Source organism: Crocodylus porosus, unplaced genomic scaffold (assembly GCF_001723895.1).
Source record: "Crocodylus porosus isolate Cpor-Errol unplaced genomic scaffold, CroPor_comp1, whole genome shotgun sequence".
Taxonomy (NCBI): domain Eukaryota; kingdom Metazoa; phylum Chordata; order Crocodylia; family Crocodylidae; genus Crocodylus; species Crocodylus porosus.
In genome coordinates this window covers 16,338,743-16,355,704 of record NW_017728909.1, presented here as the reverse complement: position 1 = coordinate 16,355,704, position 16,962 = coordinate 16,338,743, and positions in this window count along the sequence as shown.

Below are 16,962 nucleotides of genomic sequence, written 5' to 3'. Positions count from 1 at the left end.
GTGGGGAATAACCCCCTTTCCTAAACCCTCTGCCTCAGGGGCCCATGCTGGCTGGCATCTGGCTGCACCCCTGCCCCAGCCACTGCAGAAGTGTGTGTATTTGGGGGGGGGGTGCCAGGTGGACCCAGGCTCAGATCCATGTTGCTGGGATCAGGGGGGAGATTTAGTCAAAATTTAGAATGCTGTAGGTGCATCCAGGGCTCTGTCTCAAGCATGCTTACTGGGGCCAGACACAGACATTACAATTTTACATGTATAAGTGATTGGAAGCTGGTCTTTACCCATAACAGAACAGAAGTTTGGCCCACAAAGGCTGATTTCAAAATGGTGGAACCTGGTCTCAGATTTTCTCCTTCCATTAACGGGAGAACGTGCACTCTGTTTGCTACTGATCTAAACTTACAGAAAACCACGTAACTTAGATCACTTCCACCGTGGGCTTTTTAATTGTCTGTACCTAGCCTTAGTTAGTGCTTCATTTCTTGGGGTCCAAACATGTGCAGCAGGAATGAACGTGTGAGTGATGCTGAATGGCAGTAGATGAGCCCACCCATGACTAATGATTTGTCTCCAGGGCAGCAATATATGGCCTCCTTGCTAGTCCACTCCGAGATACCTGGATGTTAGAGCTCTGCAAACACCCTTCATTCCTAACCTTGTCTAGCAGTGGAAGGCATATTGCTCTGCAAACTCATCTCAGGCATCATCAGGCATATTGCTCTGCAAACTCATCTCTGAAATCTCCCTGTTCCCTGATGGTGGAACGCAATATGGATCTGCCAGTAAAGTTTATTTTCTTTACTAGTGCACTGCTGAAATCCAAGGACCTTCATCACTGCTGTGCTTAAACTGTTCAATCTGACTCCTAATCTGCAAGATCTTTGCAATTAAGGTTCGAGCCCCCGCACTACATTGCATGTGCATTTCAGTCCTGATATACAGACTGCAGCACCTCTGCTACTACATTTCCAAGTCCCTTTACAACCTTGCAGATATTGTATGCACCCCTCAGTCCTGAACTACGATTTCAGACCTCTGCTTTTACTGATGGGACTGCAGTTATGGCAGAAGAAATTAGACCATAAATTGTTTTTGTGCTTTGGACAAATTAGGGCAAAGGGATTATCATGGAAGTCATTTTAAATTGTGACTTCTGGCCACCTTTTGAATCCAAGGGCCTCATCCTCAATTCATGTAAGCCAGTAATTGCTACATTGATTATAGTGATTTATGCCCACTGAAGATATGGCCCCATCTTTGAGAAAAGAACAAACAGGGTAAACGTTCTTGTTAACACCACCGTACTTTTCTTCAGACTTATTGCACCAAAGGAGGAATTCATAATTTTTAGGTTCATCAGGATAATAAAGATAAAGATATTGGAAGCAAACCCATTGCTTCTTTTAACAATTAGCCTGCCAAGTTTCTTCAAGAATGATGTATTTAAACAGAGTATAAGCAAGAGAACAAGGCTTTGTCAGGGATTTTTGGCAGTTTTGTCCTAATAACTACCCCCCCACCACCCAAAAAAAGAAGCACTGACAAAGACAAAACCTTTTAATCTGTTTGCAGAATATTTCCATCTTTCTTCCTTCTTTGCTCTGCTTTATGTGATCGGCTGTTCATTCCTATTACCTCTTTATAGCTGTTTTGTTAAAGTTCATACCACAAAGACCTGTAAAAGAAATTTATGGCTCTGGGGGTTTCAGGAAATTCTAAATAACCATAATATGAGCATGAAGCATTAATTAAAGACACTGGAGTCTAAGTTATAACAGAGATGCTGACATTTAAGCCCCTTGCTCCATGTAAATTAAAAGTGGTATGACAAACAGTGAGTAATTTGATGGTCAGGGGTTCATAATGGATACCTTAATATCTCTGTCATGAAAAACTGTCTGTCCTTGGTTTAACCCATACAGAAAGGCCCAGGGGTCTGGTTCATAAAGCATGACACTGCCTAAACACTTTTGCAGTAATTCACCTATCAGTCTGAGGTTTGCTTTGCATATGCTTGAGACTAAACAAAAATGCAGGAAATCTGTGAACAAAATGTGTTAGTACAAAGATAAATTCACTGCATTGTTACTGCCTCTGGCTCAGGTCTCCTCTGCTGGTTTCTTAAAAATGCTTGCCCCCAAATGATCTAATATCACTAACGTACTATACAATTTAGGCATGAGCTAGTTCTTTACCACTGCTAGCGTGTGCATCTAGAGGTCCAAACAGGGATCAAAGTGCCAGGTAAGGAAATGACAATAAAAGCAAGCAAGGCAGATGGGGGAGTACTTTAATTGGCATTATACAGATGGGGAACTGAAGAACAACAAGACTTAGACCCCCATTTAGGGGCACCTAATAAACATCCCATTTTGAATAGGGCAGCCAGCACAGTTAAAATTAAGTATGTGCACAAGTACGTTGCTGAGGTGGGGCCAAAATGATTTACCCAAGGTCATACAAGACATCTGTGACAAAACGGGCATGGAGACCCTGATCACTAAGCCTCTGTCTTGCACCTGCCTGCCTTGCCAGGTCTGGCTCGAAAGTGCACCCGCCCTTTTAACCTGTTCAGCGCTGTCAGGACATTTTAGCGGCCCATTTCTGCAAAAGGCTTTAAACACTCCAGCTAGAAAACAAAGAAACAAGCAACCCGCCCTTGGCTGGCTAACTCTTTATGAGTTCTTCGTCTTTACTTTAGATTCATTGGCTCACTTTCCTTGCGTCCCTTTCCTGCTTTGTGCTGTTATTTAATATCCCGCCAGTTGTGTAATTTCAGCTCCCAAATTGAATAAGACGTTCTCTCCAGTGGAACCCTCACCTTGACAAATAGCCAAATAGTAATTATTATTCCTTTCAGAGGCTGAGCTATGGAATCATGGCTGTAATTTCCAAGGCTTGAGTGCCGAGAAATTTATGCTATACTTCCCTCCGTCGGAGTTTTCATCTGAGATCGTATTTCAAGCCCTTTCCTTTGATGATATGATTAAGATAATTCCTTTATGAAGTTAGAGCCTCCGTGAGATATTCAAGGAGGAACCTGATAGTTCTTAAGCTTCATTTTCTTCCCTCTCTGAAAATCAGCAATGGATGAAGGGGAAAAAAAAAATAAAGGGATTTCACTGCAGTTTTTAATACCTCGAACTCTGTTAGGTTAATTGTATTTTACAAGAGCAGGCCCTGTGGGCTCCGACTAAGATGGGGGTCCTGTTATGCTTGGTGCTGCACAGAGATCTACTAAGAAGCCATCTTTCCCCAGTGAGGTTACAGTTTCAATAGACAAGACAATAAGCAAAAGCAACGTATTGACGTCCCTTTTGGGATAGGAAACTGAGGCCCAGAGGGAGCAAGCTACAGTTTTACAGGTGTTCAGAGCAACTCTGCACCACCCTGGAGAGTACTGAGAATAAAAAGGGGTGTGCTCCATGCATGCTGCCTGCCAAGACAATGTCAAGTCGCCACTTTTCAGAGCATGCCCAAGGAATCATAGAATCATAGAAATTTAGGGCTGGAAGGGACCTCAGGAGGTCACATCTAGTCCAACCCCCTGCTCCAAGCAGCGCCAGCCCCAACTGCATCAACCCAGCCAAAACTTTGTGTAGCCAGGGCTTAAAAACCTCCATGGATGGAGCTTCCACCACCTGTCTAGATAACCTGTTTCAGTGTTTTACTGCCCTCCAACTGAGATAATCCTTCCTAATATCTAACCTAAACTTCCCTTGCTGAAACTTGAGCCCGTTGCTCCTTGTTCTGTCATCTGCCACCACGGAGAACAGTCCAGCTCCATCCCCTTTGCAACCACCTTTCAGGTACTTGAAGGCTGCTATTCAATCCCCTCTCGGTCTTCTCTTCTCCGGGCTAAATAAGCCCAGTTCCTGCAGCCTGTCCCCGCACTATTTTCATTGCCCTCCACTGGACTCTCTCCAATTTCCTCCACACTAATCTAAGGTTCCCAGTCTCTAGCACGGTTGTGAGAGCAAAGTTGTGTACTCCAAAAACTTCTCCAACAAAAGCCACATGATGTTTCCACCCTGAAGCAGGCACAGCATGGACGGTCTTTTTGTTCATGGCAGTGCTCCTGTGCACTCTCCAACACAGCTTGCATGTGTCCTTAGATGCCTAAAGATAGAGGCAAGCAACTGGTAGCCTCTTCAGAAATGCCTAGTCATGTCTCACATTTTGTTTTCAATAGAAGGCAGATGACTCAGTGATTTTGAAAATCCCACTGACAGTGTGTCTGTATCATTAAGTACCTATTGTTTCAATTGGCTTAGAGGCCACATCTGCAAAGAAATGGAGGTGTCTATCTCCAGCTGAAATCACTAAGATGCGGGTGCCTACATCCTTTTAAAAATCTGGTCCTTAGTGAGATGCCCGAGGCCACAGAAGATGTCTTTGGAAGAGTCAGAACTTGACTTTCTTAACTCTCAAACCATTTATTTAGTTACAAGAGAAGATCTTTCCTTTGTAAATATATAAATATATAACAAAGGTGTGTGCATGCTGCTACTAGCATACTGTGCTCGTTAGTTGTTGCTAATTCTATGCTTAGATTTCACTCTCCTCTGTGTCGGAACTGCAATATCTAGAGGCCTGTGGGGTCTAAGACTCCTACCTCTGATAATGGCCAGCATCAGGTATTTCAGAAGATACAGAAAAACTACAGTGGACATTCATTAAACACCCTGTCCGTGTGGATAATTTCCCCCCCAGACCTGCCAGTTGCTGATTAGGTTATGCTCTGAAGCCTGAGCATTTATATTCTATATATAGAGATTTTCATCCTTCATAATATTATAATGCAATTGTGGATGTTCTTATTATAAAAAAATAATGCATTTTAAGTTGCTTTGATATCCCAAATATGTACTATGAATTCATATTACTCTAACCCAAAAGCACATCCCGGCTAGGTACTTCAATACACTGCTCTGCACAATACTTTTCTCATGAACATAAATCATGTTGTACTTTACAGGGAAAAAAAAAATCTCAATTAACTTCTTCAATGCTGAGCAATGTAGAAAGTATATCAGTTTATATTCCTGCCAACTACTAGACTTCCCCAAATATTCTTTCCACCTGAATGCACCGGAAAACACGCTCCATCAACACTGAAGGAGATAAAACATCTCTTTATCATCACCATGATACTTAAATAGAGAAAAAAGAGCCTTGCCATGTTACCTCCTAATCTGAATAATATGTATATTAAAGCTATCTTCTTGTTATGATCCTGCGATAGGGTTTTATAGGCTCATTGTTCATGGCATGGACTCATTGTTCATTCACATGACAGATTAACACATTTTCACCACATCTCCACCAGCTCTATAAATTGTGATTAGAGATTGAAATATCATCTATGTAGTTAGTTATTTAGCACTGCTTGAGATTCTTTTTGAAAGCATGTATATGGCTACATGTATAAAAGGTGGTGGAACAAGAAGTCTGCAAACCCAAGACCTCTCTTTGTGCACTGAACAGCTGAACCCCAGCTAGAGGCAGTGAAAGCTACAGCACAGCGGGCACATCTACACATCGCCATATGGCAACACTGTGATGCAGTTTGTCACCATATGGCATGCTACAGTGATGTAGTGATCACATAGGTCTACACGTGATTGCCCGCTACATTGTCATAGCAGCACGCTCCCCACTTACAGCCTGCCACTACAGCGACATAGTGAGTAAATCTAAGCATGCGCCGCCCACGTGATGCACTATGTGCCCATACTGTGCTGTGCTTTAGTACTTCCAAAGGGTGCCAGGCAACCACTTGTAGACGCACCCAGTGACCCTGAATAAAGCCTTCTTCCTGCACTGTCTGGGCTCAATTTACTATTGCCCCATTCACTTCTAGGCTCCACATCAGCAAAGCATTTCAGCACGAACTAAACTTCCAGCGTTTGCACTTCATGGCATGAAAGCAGGTATTCAAAACTAAGTGGCTGATATGTAATTGCTGAAATGCTATCGAGACCATAGTTATCTGCAGGTGTTGACTTCTCTTGTTTTGGATTACAGCATCTTGAACCACTTTTTGCTGGTCTAAATGACTATACACTTAGAACACCTCTAATAGAAACAGAGCCCTCCCTTTCGCTGGTAGTGTCACCCCACATTTGCTAAGAGAAGTAAGGCTTCTGCTACCTCTAGTTGCTTATAGTGGGTGCATGTAGACACACACATGCCTTCCCCAGGCTGGACCGGTCCCTTTAGCAGCTGGGTCCCAGCTGTGCTTCACAACCTGACTACAACCTACAGCTGCTGCACTGGAGCCATTAGAAAAATGTAGATGCATTATGGAGGCTAGTTACAGTGGCCCCTTTCTGTAGCTAGAAAGTTATTGAATGTGGAGGTATTCAAGAGAAGGCTGGACAGGAATCGGTAAGGGATGATCTAGGCCTAGTTTATGCCTATTTTCTACTTCGGTATTTCCCATGCTTCTGGTTTCTGCACTGGACTGCTTTGTGTGTCAAGTTTTGGAGTGTTTTTTAAAGCCTCCTTCAGAGGCACTGAGTGTTGGTTGCAGCCAAGGCTAGGGATTTTGACTGGGGGTGAAACCTAAAGGCTCCTGGCTAAAGGGGTAAGACTGATCTCCATATTTGAGGTCAGGAAATCAGTTTACCACATAATCAGATTGTTATGGAATGGGAAAGTTTTTTGCCTTCCTCTATAGTGGGGGGCAAGGCCCTCTTTTTGGATCTTTTGAGCATGTTTTTTAACAAGAAATTGGGCACTGTGGTCCTCCTGCTTGACCTGTGGCAGGTTATGTTGTTATGCCTTGTGTTGTGTCAGGAGGATTGACTCTGTCGTTTTGCTAAGAGGTTAGACAATTGATTTCTATGATCTGGTTTATATAGGGATGATCCTGACTCAGAAAGAGGGTCGGACAAGATTGGGGTAGGCAAAATGGTGGATTCAGCCAGTGGCCGGACTCCATTTCCCATCGCTCCAGTAGTTCTCCATGGAGACCCTAGGAGTGGTGGGGCTGTGATGGTGCAGGGCCAGGGTCTTTGTGGAGACCAGCATGAGCAGCATGCTAGCAAGGCACATGGCTGGGTGCAGAGCTGCTCTGGGGCTGGGGCCAGGATCTTGCAGTGGTGAGAGTGTGGGCAAGCGCTGGGGTCTGGTGCCTGCACGCCCCTCAGGGCAGCACATCGCAACTCTGTCCCACCTCCAGCCTAGGCTGTGACTGCCACAAGAGCCAGCCCCGGCGCAGGAGCAGCTCCCTGCCCAGCCATGCACCCTGCCAGCATCACTTGGGTCTCCATGGAGATGCTGGTCCTATGCCCCAGTGCTCCATGGAGACTGTCCAGAGCAACTCAGGGAAGAGCTCATGGGAAATGGAGTCCACCATGGGCCTGATCTAGCCCATGGGCTGGACTTTGCCTGCCTGTAGACTAGATGATCTCTCAAGGTCCCACCTAGCCCTACTTCTCTATGCTTCTCTATGAACTACACTTGCAGAGACAGGTAAGCTTAGACAAGTCCTCAGCCTAACAGACTCAAGACCTAGCAGGTGTCGTGGAGGCCAGTAAAGAGCAATGGATTTTGTTCTTCACTGACCGAGTTCCCATTTAAAGAGGAGACTGCATGATGAGAGTCCCCATATATTCATCATGAAAGCCCAGAGCACCTTACCTCTGCCACAGTGCTTTTTTTTTAAATCTCTGCCTAGAGATTTACATGGAGCCTCATCCAAAACCTGTTACAATCAATTGAAGACATTACATCGACATCAGGGAGTGCTGGATTAAGCCCAAGAACTGAAGACTCTGAAACTTGTATTTATCATCCTTCCCCTCCTCTCTCCTTTTCCACTTATACTACTAGTAAAGACAGAGAAGGATTTTAACTAATTTTCTTAAGATATGTTTGCAAGCATTTTCATTGCTCAGCACTATACTTACCATTCATATAACATCTGTTAGACAAGAAAGACAAGAAGTTATAATTTCTCCTACTTTGGGCTGTTGTCAATATTGCCAACAGGAGATAAAGCTTTCCTTCTTGCTCTCTCTCTATCTTCCCCCCTACCCTCTATTTTTTTCCCCCTCCTGTCCTTCAAGAAAATTGTCCTTTTATTTATTTTTGCTCTACCCAAGAGTGGCAGCTGATTTTGAAGTGCCAGACCATTATTTGCTTTTTTGGATGTTACCATTTATTGCAAAGAGGATAAAATCAATGTGACATTTCCAGAACAATGATAGATGAAAATGATGAGTGGTCTTTAAATGCAGAAGGCTAATTTTTTAAAATGTCACCAGTGTACTATTTCAGACTTTGTCAAAGATAAAACAATAAAAGTTATAGATATGAAAACTAATAATATTTCACTGGATAAGCTATAGATAAGGAGGCTGAACTGTATACAACTTCTATATGATTTCAAATGCAATACAATAGAAATGCTGCAGAAACAGCAACATTAAATACAGGTACTTTTTAATCTGATACGGCGTTAATTTGCCAGGACCTTGATTCTAAGGCCCTAACCTTGCAGTCAGTTGCACTAGCATAGGCCAATTGTGTTGGTTTGTTATACTGTGAGGAGACCCACTTGGGCTCAGGAGTTGACAATTGAACCTAAGTAGTATGGGGCCATACCATGAAGAAGTCGTAGATGTATTACCATCCCACTCAGATAGTGACCCTCCCCAGTTACCGACATTGCCACCTGATAGCAATTTGTTGGAGAACGTACACAAGACTTTTACTGCAAAGCTGCCTAATTAGCTCTGCAGTAAAACATCACCCTCTACATGCGCAGTGCTATTAGGATGGGGTAAACTAATTAACTCCCCCATAGGCCAGTACTGCCAAACACAAGTACTATCCTACAATGGAGTTATTTACTCCGCCACAGCTAATGTGTAGATACCGACAGGGTTGACTGGGGTACAAGGGGGGCTTCAGTGTGGGGGGGTGCCTGCTAGCTAGCTCCACACTGTAGCACCCCCATGCCCCAGCCAGCCCCTGCACAGCAAGTTGAGGAGGATCAGAGCAGCTCTGGGCTGGCAACTGATTCCCTGGGGCCCCTTACCAGCTGGGGCTGCTCCGCCCTGGCTCAACGTGTTGCGGTCCTGAGTGTACATGCAAACAGTGCACCTGGGAGCAATTCCAGTGCCAAGTGTGCCAGGTTTATTTAGTCATCTTGATAGCATGTGTACATGTGCCCACTGTGTTCCAAACAGAACAGAGTTCACAACAGAAGCACTATGAGGACTAGCTTCTCTGTAGTAGAGTCACAGTTAAGAGTACAAAAAGAAATGCTGACATGGAGCAAACTGCTATCCTACCCTGAGCCTCTCAATCAAAGCTGAATTACTTAGCTGCATGCCACGTGTATCCACCTTAGCAGCAGTGCCTGGTACAGGCTTCTGTTCTGAAATGAACAATGTGACCAACCCACCTATTATAGATCCCCAAATTAGTGCCTACGTAAAGGACTATATATATACATGGGACCACATAATGGTTTGGTGCAAGGCCATTCAGGCCTCTGTTGCAAGGAAGGAATTTTGTCTGTGCTGTCCCATTGTCTTTAACAGTGATGAAGAAAATCACGTAAGCTTTGTGCATGGTGTGCTCTATAGCTAAGAACTGCAGTAGCCGATACAAAGGGTTATGGTTTCTAAAATAACATGTATAGCTTGTGACGGTTTGGTTTTACAGGTACGTGGTGATGCTTATTAAGGATGCTGGATTGACAGTTTTTGAGGGTAGCATCCTCTGCTCATCTAAAGAATTAATACAGTCCGGGCAGCAGTAGTGAAACCTTCCCCCCTCTCATACCCACCAGTCCACTACCATGCTTGAGCCTAATTTTGGATGAACCATCACAAGTCTCCACAACTATTTAGTCTGACTTCCCCAATGAGAGTGCCAGCACAGGCACCAATTAGCTCTATTTATGATGAAATATTATTGTGATGGGCACACAAATCCACAGGAAGGGGATTGAAGCCACCAACCTCATTTCATACTGACCATTCACCAGCTGTTGGAGAGTAACAATTGTTGGTCTCTGTTGACTTGAGCTGGACTTGCACCATCAATTTGGAGGTAAAAAGTATTGGAGCCTATTAATAACCCCCAGCATCTTGTAAAACACTTGTTAATGGGATTTTGACCAGAGGACAAAGAAATTAAACTCATATTTTTACGACTATGCACATCTATCTGAACAGCATAGGTAGGTAGTTTTAAGTTCAACTCCTGGGGTTTCCACAAAGCTAACTACCAGATGTCAGTATTTACTATGACTAAATAAATGTTCCATTTTGAAGCAGTGAAATATTGTGGGGGGAAAAACAGAAAGAAGAAAAATGCGCACATAGCAGTTCAAGCTTAATGTTGGCTTTACAACCTCATTTGGGGGGAAAAAATAACTTTTGCAGTTTAACTGTAGATTATATCTGATCTGTTGCAGCTCTAGTCATCTCATTAGAAGCAAATGTACATACATTGCAAAGTAACCTGGGGAGAAGTGGGTGGAAGGCTCATTATAACTCCTCCCCTCACCTCTGACATACGCAATGCACAAAACGAGATACAGGAAGGAAGCAAGGAAGCACTGGTCACCATTTGGAGCCCCTTTCTTACCATTCTGGTTCTTGGAAATGAGGCAACTCAGTTTTACAAGTTTATTTCTGAAACTTAAGGACAGACCAGATTTTGAATGAAGACATAATAAAAAGTAGTGGATGGCTGGAGAGACTAATTGCGGTACTGCATAATGATGCTTTCAACTATCAGGTTCAAATCCGGTTGTTACAATGACTGCACGTGGTGGCTGATAGCTTTTTACCTGCTTATGTGGTATGAAGTAGCATCAGCAGATGTAGGTTTCCATAACAGAAATCATGTCCATAGCTGGTATCTCTGTAAACAATCCCTGTAAAAAGGTCCGTGTATGAATAGTTACACTGAGTAATTAACAGTTGTACCACTTTAGGGTTAGAAAACTGAAATGGGAATTTCATTGTGCCAGGCACTATACACAGCCAAACTTAGAAAGAGTCCCTGAGTTGGAGACCTTACATGCAAATAGGTAAGAGATGCAGAATGGAAGAAAGAGCATATTACTACTGGCAGAAGGGATGGGGGCACAGAAAGATTAGGCAGTTGTACTAAGTCAGGTAAATAAAGCCTGGAACAATCAAAAACTGCTTGCCAGATGCCCAACATCAAATTCAATATCTTTGTGATTATACTGTGAGAACATCTACACGTCCATTAATCCACAGTGGTTACTGAGTATTTACTTTAGTACCTGTTATTACCAGTTTAGTTTAGTACCTGTAATAACAGGTACTAAACTAAATGTGCAGTAACTGGTGCTACTGCACAGTAATGCCAGTGCACACATTTTACCTGACTGTAATGCTCAATAGACTAATTCCACTGCACATTAGCGCATTAGCACAGTTTTTGTCTGCCGTGTTAATGCGCAGTAGAATTAGTCTGCTGCTCTTCTAGCGTCTCATGTAGACATGCCCTGTTTTTCTCTTACTGAAAATCTGATTCAGCAGGAAATTCACTATATTCTAAACTCATGCTGGTTTACTGTGAATTCGAATTCTCTGTTAAAATTCAAAATCTACCAAAATTTGCTTGGTAATGTTGCTATTTTTTATAGAGGAAAGCAACATTGTCTTATAGCAGGATAGGTTTTGTTTTGCACTTGCAAAAAGTGCAAGAGACATAAATGTCATAAATTTCACAACGAGAAAAAAGTGGGGTCCCCCCAAGGCTCGGTCCTTGGACCAGCGCTGTTCAATGTCTTAATCAGAAACCTGGATGAGGGTATGGAAAGCCCTCTGCCCAAATTCACAGATGACACCAAACTATGGGGTGAAGCAAACACACTGATGGAAAGAAACCAAATCCAGGTGGACCTAGACATGTTAGAGAAGTGGGCAGAGAACAATAGGATGCAGTTCAACAAAGACAAGGACAAGGTGCTGCACCTAGGGAGAGGGAATCACTGGCACACCTATAGGCTGGGGGGTGACCTTCTCAGCAGCACCGTGGCACAAAGAGATCTCAGAGTTGTTGTCAACTCTAAGACGAATACGAGTCGTCAATGTGAGGAAGTAATTAGCAGAACTAACCCCACTTTGTCACACATTAGTATGTGCATCATGAACAGGTCCAGGGAAGAGTTACCATCCCTCTATGCAGCACTGGTCAGGCCGCTGCTAGAGTATAGCATCCAATCTGGAGCACTGCAATTCAAGAAGGATGTGGACAACCTTAAGAGGGTCCAGAGGAGGCCACTTGTATGGTTAGAAGGCCTGCAGAGAAGGTCTTCTGAGGAGAGGCTGAGGGACCTGGACCTTTTCAGCCTCCTCAAGAGAAGGCTGAGGGGGGATCTTGTGGCAGTATATAAATTAATCGGGGGGGGGGGGGCAGCAAGGAATAGGAGGTTCAATTTACCAGGGCACCCCTTGGAGTAACTAGGAACAATGGCCACAACCTGATGGAGAACAGATTTAGGTTAGAAATCAGGAAGAACTTCATCAAGTTTAGGGGCGCCAGAATCTGGAATGGGCTCCCAAGGGAGGTGGTGCTCTCCCCTACCTTGGGGGTCTTCAAGAGGAGACTGGACCAGCACCTGGCTGGGGTCATCTGACCCCAGGGCTCTTTCCTGCCCAGGGCTGGGGGTCAGACTTGATGACCTACTGAGGTCTCTTCTGACCCTAACAACTCTGAATAAAACAAATAATTTTCCCAGGAACTCACTCAAGATTCACTTGGACTGAGAACTGTTCACACAAATACTTTTCAAGGTATCTCAGATTTTTGCAGTGCTTTCACACACTCTGTCTCTCTGTTACTGATTTATTTATTTATGAATTATTTGATTTGTACCATGATTATATAGTTATATGAATGTGTGAAATAGCTTAGCATTATGATGATCCATTGTCATTAGATTTTAATATGGCCTGAAACCAAATAAAATATGAATACAAAAGTTTTACCCTCCCCCTATACCATTTTCATTTAACAAAATACTTCAGACTCACAGTAAGTTAAATACGATGTGCTCCACTTACCTATAGAAGAATGGTTCAGTCTTCAGGTTATCAAGTCAATTTACACTCCCAAAAAATCTTTTGCTCAAAAACCTCAAAACACAATGCAAACATTTAACAGATTTCTCTTTCTTCCTCTAACCTCAGACCTAGATTTTCAGAAGGACATCACAGAATAAAAATTTTACCTTGGACTCATGTTTCCTTTAATCAGTTCACCATAAACATAGTTACATAGTGATGTCCATAGTCTACATCATCCAAAAAAGGAATCTTAAAAGAATGCCACTGTTGTGATGCCAAATACTCAGAAGTTAGAAAATAAAAGTGTTAAATTTGCATGTACAGTATTAATTCAACTGCTTCTCATATATATGATATGGCCTGTATTAAAGATGTTATGTTTGCCTAGGAAGCCGTCTGCCTCCAGTTTGAGCATCAGGAACTATGGAAGTTCACAGCAGCACTTGCAGTGAGCCCTGCTCAGGCCTTGTATCTCTGCTATGAAAACCACTCAGGACCTCTGCAGTAGTATTGCATATTGGCACAAAGGACCTGTTCATGGATTGAGCATGTGAGCTGCAGACTTTTTTGAAATATTGTCACCAAACTCTGGCAAGTCTCAACTGGAGCTTGTATAAATAGAAATTTTCCAAAGACCTCAAAACCTGGCCAAATTCAGGAGAATATGCCAGAGAAAAGGCACATCCCCAAAACAAAGGTCTCTCCCAAATTAGACATCCTTACCCAAAATACAGAATTAGAGCATCTCCTTAATCAAAGATATTTGATTATATGAAATAGAAATAGAAATACAAGTACATGCATATTGATGCATATTAATTTAATATATTAATACTTATTAAATAATGATTTTTTTCTTTGACCTCATTTTTAAAAATTGCTGAATCATTTTACTAAAACTAAAATAAATGAGAACAATTATTATTATTGTTGTGACTATTACTACTGTTGTTATTTTTATACAACCTGAACCAGTCACTCATCAAGCAAAGTTTCAGCCTGGAAGGTTGAAACCTAGTAAAGTCATAAGCAACTGTAAAGTTATAAGGTACTGAAACCGGTTCTTATCATAGAAGGCTTTGGGTAAACTTAGTTATGGGTAATACCACTTTGAAGTATTTAAAAAATGTTTGACTTTGAAAAGGACCTTCTATTTTATGTTTAAATAGTCACCAGAAGAGAGAGAGTCATATACGGTTGATACCTCAGATCAAAAATGAACACCCAACTGCCTATAACTCATCAGATTTTAGTATGTGAATTATCATTTTGATTTTGATTTTACAGTTTGTAACATCCTTCCAATAAAACAAAACCTGCCTTAGGTAACAGTTTTCATGGTCAAATACTTGCCCAGGAAAAAAAAAATGCCGACATACTTTTGATCAATAAAATAGAGGGTCCAAAAGGTCAGGAAGAACCATTGTGCTCCCAAATTAATAAGACAGTCATTTCAGCAGGACTGGCCATCTTAAAAGACGGTCTCCAGTACACCTCAGAGACCCCAGTTTCTGGCTCGCTTGATGTCTTAATTGAACTGACTTTGCTGTAAAATGAAACCACACAAGCTGCACAAAGAGCGTGGGTGAAGGGAATTCAGGAAGCCCTCTCAGATACTAGCTGCATTTTTGTCACCTCAAAATGAATCATAATTCACCTACTTTTAATGTATTATCCAAAGACTGCATATTCAAGTAATGCAAAGCTAGCTCTCCTATACCTCCTCTTTTTTCTTTTTTTCAGTAGCTCTCCAAATGCTGTGAAAGGAAGTCAGAGTGCTTAACCCCAGGTCCTCAGTGGGGATGCTGAGGGTTAATACAGTGAAAGGAGTTGATCCAAACTTGTGGTGAAGTTGAGAAGAGACACCAGAGGTCCTGAGTCCAGTCCTCTATCTTCCAGCTCACTCTGCCACCTACATATATGTATCCATTTATAGGTCTAAGCTGCACATGAAAATACAAGGATTCTGGCAGGCAAGGCTCTTTGGGTAGATGTGATATTAGACCAACTGAGTAGTGGGAAAAAAGTTCTTTGCAAGCTTTTGGGTGCATTCACTCTTCTTCAGGCATAGGGAGTCTCTGCTGTTCTGAGATTGCCAAGCAATGAAAGAAGATAAAAGTGGCATTGGGGAAGGAGGTCGGTGAGGATGTAAATAAGTGGAAATTAGGAAGACAGGGGGTAGAAAAGGAGGGGAGGGCAGAAAGGGAGGGAAAGGAAAGTGTAAAAGGTCAGGTCTGGCAGGTACCTGGTGAATCAGATGTCAGCCGGTTGTAATGCATCATAACTCAAATGTCTATTTTGAGTTCATAGTTTTTTGCATCCAGTAGATTTATGAAGTGACAATCATAGGATTTCATAGCAGGATTCTGGGCACATTTGTAGTTTTACACATGTCAGTTGATGTGCTAATGTTCTGCTCACCCGATTCTCATCTTCTCTTACTCCTTGAGTCTTGAAGTGCTCCATCTTTCCCTTTCTATGCCTCACTTGTTCCCGTTTCTCCTTTTGTTGTACATTTCTTTCTCTCCTCCTCCAGTCTCTGCAGCTTTCTGGTCTGTCTTGGAGGAAAAGAGTCATAAGAAAAGAAGAAGAGTAAGCAAGAGGGAATGTTGTTCCCGGGTGCACTGGGGAGGGTGCCGGCCTGGGTTTTGGCATGTGCTCCTAGTCTGTGCAGCCAATGATATGTCTGCATTTTGCATTGGATAAAATATATAAACACTGGGATCAGGGGCCAATAACCAGGCCTTTTATCTTCCCAAGGCAGTGTGCTTCTCAGACTTATAAATACAGTCTGGATCACTGAGTTATACTTGGGCAGACCGTGTTCTTAGCTTTGCTTAACCCACAGGTGCTCAGCCCATGGAGCCAAGTCACCTGGCCTGCAAGGTTCCCTATGGGTGCAAAAAATTGGCAGTGGGGGAAAGGTGGCCGATTCCCCAATGCCAAATTTCTGGACACATAGGGACCCCTGCTGGCTGGGTAGCATACTCTTTCATGATAGATTGGGCTCATGGGGCCTGATTCCAGCATACAGGGCCAAATACAGGTACACTGGTCCAGGGGGAGACAATTCAGAGTCTATCCAGGTGCACACAGGCTGGCCAGAGGCACTGTGGGGGACCCAACCATGGAGTCAAGAGGAAGTGGCATGGAGTCCATTCCTGGCACGTGGGGCCCAAGCTGGCCCATGGACAAGTACCATAACACTCATCCAGCCCCTTGGGCCCAAACCTTGAGCACCACGGGCCTCACCCAGGGCCTGGTGGTTAGGGCATTTTGCTGCCAAGTGGGAACTGCAAATTCCCTCTGTCTGAGAAGGGCCTGGGAACTAGTTCTCCCACTTGCTGAACAAGTGTCCCAACCAGTATGCTACTGGGCCAGAAGGCCCTCTTCTGAACAGTCACTACTCTTTGTTGTGTATGAGACTGAATATTGTGTATTTGAATGGGACTGAGACTCTTCCCAAGGCAGATTAGTCTTCACAGAATGTGAGTCAAGATAGAAACCTTGGTGGAGTGTTTTTATGTTGAAACGGGTGTGCAAACGCAGCATGGGCATCTAATTGGCCTGACAGTGTTTAGTGATGTAGGTGTCTACACACTTTGTAAATACCTCTGGTAGATTCAAATTGGGTCCCTAACTTTTTAGGTGCTTAAATCCTAGATTCACACAAGGTAGTTTGACACCTAATTTTTATCTATGTATTTCTTTATTTACTTATTCATTTATATGTATATCCCATCCTATCCTGATGACTTGCACCAACTTACTTCTCACTCTATTACAATGAGAGTTAGACGCCTAAATAAAAAGCTTGGGGAATCTTTACATTTATTCTGGGGTGAACAGGGTTGTACTTTAATTAAAGCATCTCTGAGAGCTACTCTAA